This window comes from Cnephaeus nilssonii (assembly GCF_951640355.1).
Source record: "Cnephaeus nilssonii genome assembly, chromosome: 8".
Lineage (NCBI taxonomy): Eukaryota > Metazoa > Chordata > Mammalia > Chiroptera > Vespertilionidae > Cnephaeus > Cnephaeus nilssonii.
The window spans coordinates 13,287,580-13,295,503 of NC_137079.1; the positions used below are offsets into that span (position 1 = coordinate 13,287,580).

At 35.3% G+C, this 7,924-nt stretch overlaps 1 pseudogene across 1 annotated transcript; it reads right to left on the reverse strand.

Moving 5' to 3' along the window:
- Nucleotides 1–625: 625 nt before the first annotated feature.
- LOC307104476 (methylmalonic aciduria and homocystinuria type D homolog, mitochondrial-like) lies at nucleotides 626–1,618 on the reverse strand (annotated as a pseudogene). Its single transcript has 2 exons — nucleotides 981–1,618; nucleotides 626–866 (listed from the first exon to the last, which is right to left on the reverse strand). The product of its transcript is annotated as a methylmalonic aciduria and homocystinuria type D homolog, mitochondrial-like (transcript).
- Between the last annotated feature and the right edge of the window lie 6,306 nt (nucleotides 1,619–7,924).

Here is a 7,924-nt window from a genome sequence, read left to right on the forward strand (position 1 = left end):
GGTGCGTGCGGCTTCCCCCGGACCCGGGACCCAGCCTCACCCGGATCCAGGGGCACATGGCCTCACCTGGACCCGGGATCCAGCTTCACCCGGACCCAGGGGCGCATGGCCTCACCCGGACCCAGGGGCGCGTGGCCTCACCGGGACCCAGGGGCGCGTGGCCTCTCCTGGACCTAGGTGTGTGCGGCCTCACCCGGATCCAGGGGCATACGGCCTCACCCGGACCCGGGATCCAGCTTCACCCGGACCCAGGGGCGCGTGGCCTTACCCGAACCCAGGGGCGCGTGGCCTCACCCGGGCCCGGGACCCAGCCTCACCCGGATCCAGGGGCACACAGCCTCACCCGGACCCGGGATCTAGCTTCCCCCGGCCCCAGGGGCTATAGTTGATAATTTTTAAATGGTATTACTATCATAGATCCATAATCAAAGAGGTTAGGAATCCCAAGCTATAAATATATTCCAATCCATTCAAATTATGGAAGTATATAATAATTTAAAAAACAATTTGACAAATAGTCATTATTAACAGTTAAATGTTTAAAAAAATGGCTAAACTAATGACCAAACATTCTCTATATAGGTGTTTATAGATCAACCCAAATGTTTATGGAGCAACCCAAATGTTAAGTACAAATGGTATAGCAAATAAATTGGCGTTGCTGCTGGTTGCCATTTAATTTCTTTATAATATGGCTGTCTGGTGTTGCATTTGTGAAGATAGCTCCTACAACAATGTGGGTACCCCAGAGACTATGATGAATCACTTTACCGCAGCCAAGATCATAAAAAAAGAATCCTAAATGTTGATAGCATTCATCTGTTTCAAGAGTGTTGTTTGTATACAGAATGGGGCAAAAGTAGGTTTACAGTTATGAGTACACAAAACACAGACTTTATTCTTGTGTTATTATTATATTATTTTCCATGGGAACAAATATAAACCTACTTTTGTCCCACCGTGTCTGATGCAAAAAATACAAAACCAATGATGGGTCAATAAAGTCAGCCAAATAGCCTTTGGCTCAAAGAGTGTAGCATATTTCCCTAGGACCACCGATGAACATTTCTAAGAGCATTTCTCTTTCATTATCTACCTCCTCGCTCCAAATAGTCATATCATTCTTAGTTTTCTGTGTTACATCAGAATCATTAGTTTGTTGGAGGCCACTTCTGGAAACAGTGATTGAAAACCTCTTAGCAGCAATTCTGGACATGTTTGGATTGTGCACTCTACTTTGGCACTTTCTAAGTATGTTTATGCACTGTTAATTTCTTATTCAATAGATGCATGGTTACCCTGAAATTCATTCACATATTGTGACATTGCAAACTCATGTTTTCCACTTGATAAAGGTCCTGCTAAACATCAGGTAAAGTTATATAAACCTGGCTATTCTTCTGTGACATGGCCCCAATGAGGTGACAGTGAAAACCTATGTTCTCAGACCATATTGTTCAAAAGCATACATAGGGAGGTGCAGTGGTCACATGAGACTCATTGGAAACTGAAGATCCTGCAGTTAAAAAGGCTTTAGATTGACAACAATTTTAACTAAAGACCAAAATCCTGGAAGATAAGAAACTACTCTGGCTCTGTTACAGAACACATTGCCCATTTCTAGAGACAGCAGATGCAAAATTTCTTTAGTTTCCTAAAGTTGTTCTAAGAGCTGTGGCTGGAAGATGGAAGAATTTGGAGGGGTTACCATGGTTGGAAACCATCCACACCAATTACCACCACTGCCTCTGCTGTCTAGAGTGAATTTTCTTAAAATCCAAATCTGAAAATAGTTTCCTTTATACTCATTTATTATCTATTGCACTCAGCACAAATCTAAACTCACTAACCTAACATACAAAGTACTATCATAGTTACTCTCTAATTTTGGTGGCATCACACTTCTCACAGTTTTAATTATAATGTTATCTAATTTAATACTTTTAAAGGTCCTCATGACTTCTCAGATTCCTGATTTTCTCTCTGCATCTCAGTCTTTACTGTTGTATCTTTTCTGCCTGTGTCTTCCTAGCACCTTAAAATCGTAAAATATCCCTCATCAGGAGTTTCCTTGCAGAAAAGTACCATCATGTTAAATGATAGGTTAGCAATCCCACCTATGTGCTCTTCAAGTGCTTATCTTTAAAACTGCAATAATTAGATTTAATGGCAACTACCACATTAATGCCTATAAGCTCCAGGTGAAACACTGAATGTTTTCACTGATGTTAGTGGAATTGGGAAGGTCTTGGATTCAAAGTCAGATTATGTAGGTTCATACCCTGAACTCATAACTCTCTAATAGAGTTCCAAGTGCTACATGATCTTTCACAAATTACTTATATTCTTTATGACTCAACATTATCATCTGCTTAATGGAAATAATAATAGTGTTTACTTCTTAAGGTGCTTGGAAAATTTTAATACATTAATATACATTGTTTAAAACTATATGTCTTATTATATTCCTAGTATAGAACACACAATATATATGTAATAAATAATTGTTGAATGAACAATTATTACCATTGTGAAGTATCGTGATTCTGATTTAATACAGTTTTTAAGTCCCAGAGAAGTTATATAGGTGAATATGCCACTTATACTATCCTTCTGGAATAGTCTTATTCTACATTTTTAAAGGACTGTGAAGCAGAAAATAATTTATATAAGGCTAAAAACTAAGTGATAAGAAATCTAACATACATTGTTTTCAATAAAATCAATATGTCAATTAAAATACTTTTGGTAGATTTTTGCCAATAAATTATACATTAAGATAGAGCAAGTTCGATTTAGTAATGTACACAAATGTCCTTTCTATCCATTGCAGTGAGAATGGTTAAGTAGGTACACCATACCTTTTTTGTTCTATAGATTTATATGTGCTATAGGACAAATATTCATGCAATTAATACTTGGAATTATCATTTTTATCAAATTTGAGAACTTTTCCACCTTATTCTTCCAAATGTGTTTTTTTTCCTGCCCCCTTTCCTCTCCCCGCTTCCTTGACTCTCATTATACATATGCTAGTTTTGTCCCACATATCTGTGAGGTTTTGTTTATTTTCATTCATTTTTTTTCTTTCAGCACTTCACACAGGATAATTTCAATTTATTTACCTTTAAGTTCACAAATTCTTTCTTCCACACACACAAATCTGTTACTGAGTGTTTCTAGTAAATTTTTCATTTCAATTATTTTACTTTTAAACTCCAGAAATTCTATTTTGTTCATTTATTTTATAATTTATTTTTATTGATATATTTTATTTGGTGACATAGTATTCCCAAACTTTCCTTTCATTCTTTAGATGTAGGGATTTAAAAAAATTCTTTTAAACATATGTAGAAGAGTTAATTCAAAGTCTTTGTTTAGTAAGTCTAACATTTAGGCTTTCTCAGGCAGTTTCTATTAACTGTATTACTTCCTATTTGTGACTTATCCTTTCCTATTGCCTTGTGTGTCTTATACTATTTTTTTAAAAAACTGGACATTTTATAATGTGACTATTGTGGAAATAAAATTCCCCATCTTCCCCAGAAATGTTGTTGTTGCTATTTGTTATTGTTTATTCTGTTTGTTTTGCAACTTCCTTGTAATAATTCTTCAAAGTCTATATTCTCTGCCATGTGCAGTCACTGAAGTCATGGCTCATTTAGCTTGCTAGTCAGAAAATGACTGATTGTCTTTAAATCTATCTTTCCTTGAAACAATGTCTCCTACTCTTTTCAGAGGGGCAGTGTGTGTGTGTATTGAAACATGCCTTCATCATTCAAGCACTTTAAAAGCTGTGCCTTAGCTTTCAGTTCCTGCATGTTCAGAACTTTAATTCAACCACAGGTGAAATCTGGGTGAGTCCATCAACCTTCTTAATCCCATCACTGGTGAGAGATCAGGGCTTTCTCAGGTCTTCTTGGGCATGCACAAAATCCTTCAGATGCATGGGCTGTCTAGATGCCCAAGAATATTTTGGAGCTTTTAAAATCCAACTATGAAATGTCATTTTCCAGATCTTCCTTTTACCTTTTAGGCTGCCATCTTGTTTGCCTCAACTGTTAATCACTGCTCTAATGTTAAGCAATTGTTTTCAACAAATGTCCTGGGAATAAGGCTTTCCCCACTGAATGTACTCTGAATCAAGTGAAAAAAAGAGAATCTCTGTTAATAGATCATTTTTCAGGGAGCTGCCAGACAGACCAAATACATGGGATTAAGCTTTCTGAAGAGCTTCAAACCCAGTTTTGTCACCTCTAGGAGCTGCTAGGCTGCTTGGTTTCATGTCACAATGGCTGCAAGGCTGCTCTTTGTCCAGGTTATTGTGGAGCTGGGCAGAAAGGGAAGGGGATAGAGCAAGTCAAAATGTGATAAGGTCCTTGCTGTTCTTACTGATATTTAGCTGTTTTTGTTTTTTTGTTATGTGTTTTTTAAATAAATGGTCCTCAGGTTGTTGGAAGCCTTTGGTTAATTTTGTAGTTTTGAAAATGTTAATTTAGACATTTTAAATTAGTGCTCTCACTACTTTTAAGGACAAACAGATTTTAGAGGTCCTTATTCTGCAATTCTGAAAAAATGTCCCTCTCTAATAATGTTTCACACCTTTTTTAACACTTTTTCACTGGGCGATGGCATGGGTGTTGAACACATAAACTCTTGAAAGGAGGAATTTGCTCACTTACTAAAGGTCATCTTTTCTATTCCTGGATAATCCTTTCTTTGAACTCTATCCTCAAATAGCTCAACTACTATCAGTGTTATGAAGTGTTTAGGGCCAGTGTAGATGTTTTAAATTGAGTTGTGCTTTTCCCTACATATGCCAGAATATATTCCTGGGATCACATATGCTCTTGGGTAACCTTGTCTAACTTCATCTGGAATCATTTGGTACTAATATAGTAAAGCTTTTGAAAATCTGTCTCAATGTCTTCGTGCTCTTCTAACAAAGACAAATTAATTTTTTTCTAAATTCTTGTATGGTTACAAGGATATAAAGAATATTATATATAGCAAAGCAATAAACACATTCTTGGTGTCTTTCAGACACATTTAAGAAGGCTGGCAGTTTCCCTAGGATTTCCTTTCCACTATTTTCTATTGCAACCTTGCACTGTAAGCTCCAGTAACTACAATGTTATTACCATAACTCAATAATGAATGGAGTTCAGAGCTTTTCAGTGGAACTGACTCCTTCAGAGGAATAAGTATCAATGGGATACAAACATGTGAAAGTAATTTTATTTAAAAATAAAAAAGTACAATTTAGTTCAGTGATTGTTTAAAGAAGGGTAAGTAAGCATCATCATAAAATTGATTAATATCAAGTGAATAAAGCATCAACTTGCAGTTGATTTTGTAATCGGATTAGCTTAACTTTTTCTTTTAGAGTGAATGCATGGGGAGAAATACACATTTATTTTACTATGCATCTTTTTGAATGTTCAATTAAAACACAAAAAGCAGCTAGACCAACCCATATGTCAGTGGCTAATTCTCAGAGTTTCCTTAACTGATAGAAAGTCTTCTGATAAAAGTTTCTGTATCAAGGTTGAGCCACTTACTCAACTCTGTTTCTCAATTACTTTCCTGGCAAGACAAATATGTTTTCGCATGCAGAAACTAGTGTTCTATTTAATTATCTCTGCAGATACACTGCATCAATACAATCTTAATTAAGAAATTCTTCGTGTATCTTGGAAGTAATCTGTTCAGTGACTCTTGGAACATTTAGGTAAGAAGACATCTCCAAGTAATGTTTCAAATTTCTTTTTCCATCTTTCTTCTCTTCAGTCAAACAGATCCCTAAAATTCCTTCGATGATACATACTGATTCTATTTAGCTACAAAAATTGTATATATTAATCATATCGCCTTCCATGTTTACAACAAAGCTGTTTATATGTAAGAACTTCTTTCTTTTATAATAAAGTAATAAATTCCAATTAAAAATAATATTAGAATTATTCCAACTCCCCCACACTCTTGCTCATATTTGTTGTAATGTGTGTGGAAATCTAATATTGTTTTCAGTATGATTTGCGATCATAGATCATAGTGTAACTACTGGGAAATAAATCAGAATCATGCTTTTGCCATTTTCAGAATAACATAATAATAGACTGAGATAACTCCTAACATATTCATAATATCAAGAGAAATGATATGTTAAAATACATTACAAACTATTAAGCACAATCCAAATATAAGGTGAAGTGGCTAATTTTAATACTAAACTAAGTATGCTTACTGAACCTGCAGGTTTTATGTAGAAAAATGATATAAAATTGAGTAGAAGCTATAGTAAGACTAGCATTTTAGAAAATAAGTTTTGATTTTATTTCTAGATAAGTTGAAAAAAGACAAGTATTGCACGTGCTAAGAATAGGTAAGGTTCCCAAATACATGACTTTTTAAAAAAATGAATTTCTCTATACAGTCATTAAAGTAATGAGATTTTCATTAAAAAATACATTTGTCAATAGCTTGGTTAAAATACATACTCGTATGTATTTTTGGCTGTTCATTTTCAAAGGTAAGAATTGTTGCTAACATGCTTTTAGGGAGAAACTGTTTTGGTCCATTAAAATACTTCAGAAAAAATAAAAGCTTTTGCAAGTATCAGTAGAGCATAAAAGTTAAACTAGTATCAAAGAAATGATCACTCCAGTAATAAACTAAATGACAATTTAAGCTCATTTATTTCACAAGACAATCAATACCTTTCTTATAAGCTATCATATCTTTACTACTAATAGTACTAGGTATACCGGTTAATAATGGCGGATTTTGTAATCAAAGAAAACACAATAATTTCAAGAGAAACATCAAAAGTGCTTTATTCTAAGTAATATCCATCGCTAGCTACACATTTTCCCATCATTCAGGTAATTTGTGGATACCGTCCCAATAGAACTCTTCTTGTTTTGAGGCAAACCATTCAGAGACCCAATTTTCCACTTTTTCATACGTTTTGAAGTGCTGCTCAGAAAGTGCGTGTGCCATCGAATGGAACAAGTGGTAATCTGAAGGAGCAAGGTCTGGTGAATACAGTGGGTGGGTTAATACTTTCCAGGCAAGATCTTTTAACCTGTCTTTAACTGGTTTTGAAGTGTGTGATTGTGCGTTATCATGAAGCAAAATTACTTTGCTATGTCTTCTGGAACATTCAGGTCGTTTCATGATCAAAGCGTGGTTCTAATTGATTATTTGTTGTCATAGTGATTAGATCAGTATTAACGGTTTCACCTGGTTTTAGAAGCTCATAATATACCACACCTTCCTGATCTCACCAAACGCAGAGCATTGTCTTCTTTCTGAAGCGATTTGGCCTTGCAGTCGATGTTGATGGTTGACCTGGATCAACCCATGATTTTTTGCATTTGGGATTCTCAAAATAAATCCACCTTTCATTGCCAGTCACAATTCGATGCAAAAAAGACATTCTTTCATGCCGTTGAAGCAACATTTTACTGATGACTTTTCAGTTTTCCACCCATTTTCCTTCCTTTAAAATTTTTCCCATTGCTTTGTAAGCAATCGGAAATTGTTTGCTGAGGAACGATTAATCTTCCTGCAAGTTGTTTTTGCATTTGACACGCATCTTCATCCAATAATGCTTGTAATTGTTGGTTTTCAAACTTTTTCGGTTGACCTGGACGTTCTTTGTCTTTCACATCGAAAACATCACTTTTAAATCATTTAAACCAGCGTTCACAAGTATCTTGAGTTGGAGCATGTGCACTATAAGCTTCCCGAAGTATTCAGCAGCACTTTTCTTCAAAATAATGAATTATAACTTCCCGCAAATGCTTTTTTTTTGGCATGAAATTTGACATTTTTAAGTGTAAAAATATTTATGATGTTAACACCTTCAGCAAATTTGACATATGAAGTTTTGAAGCTTGTTGTCAATACAACAAAATAG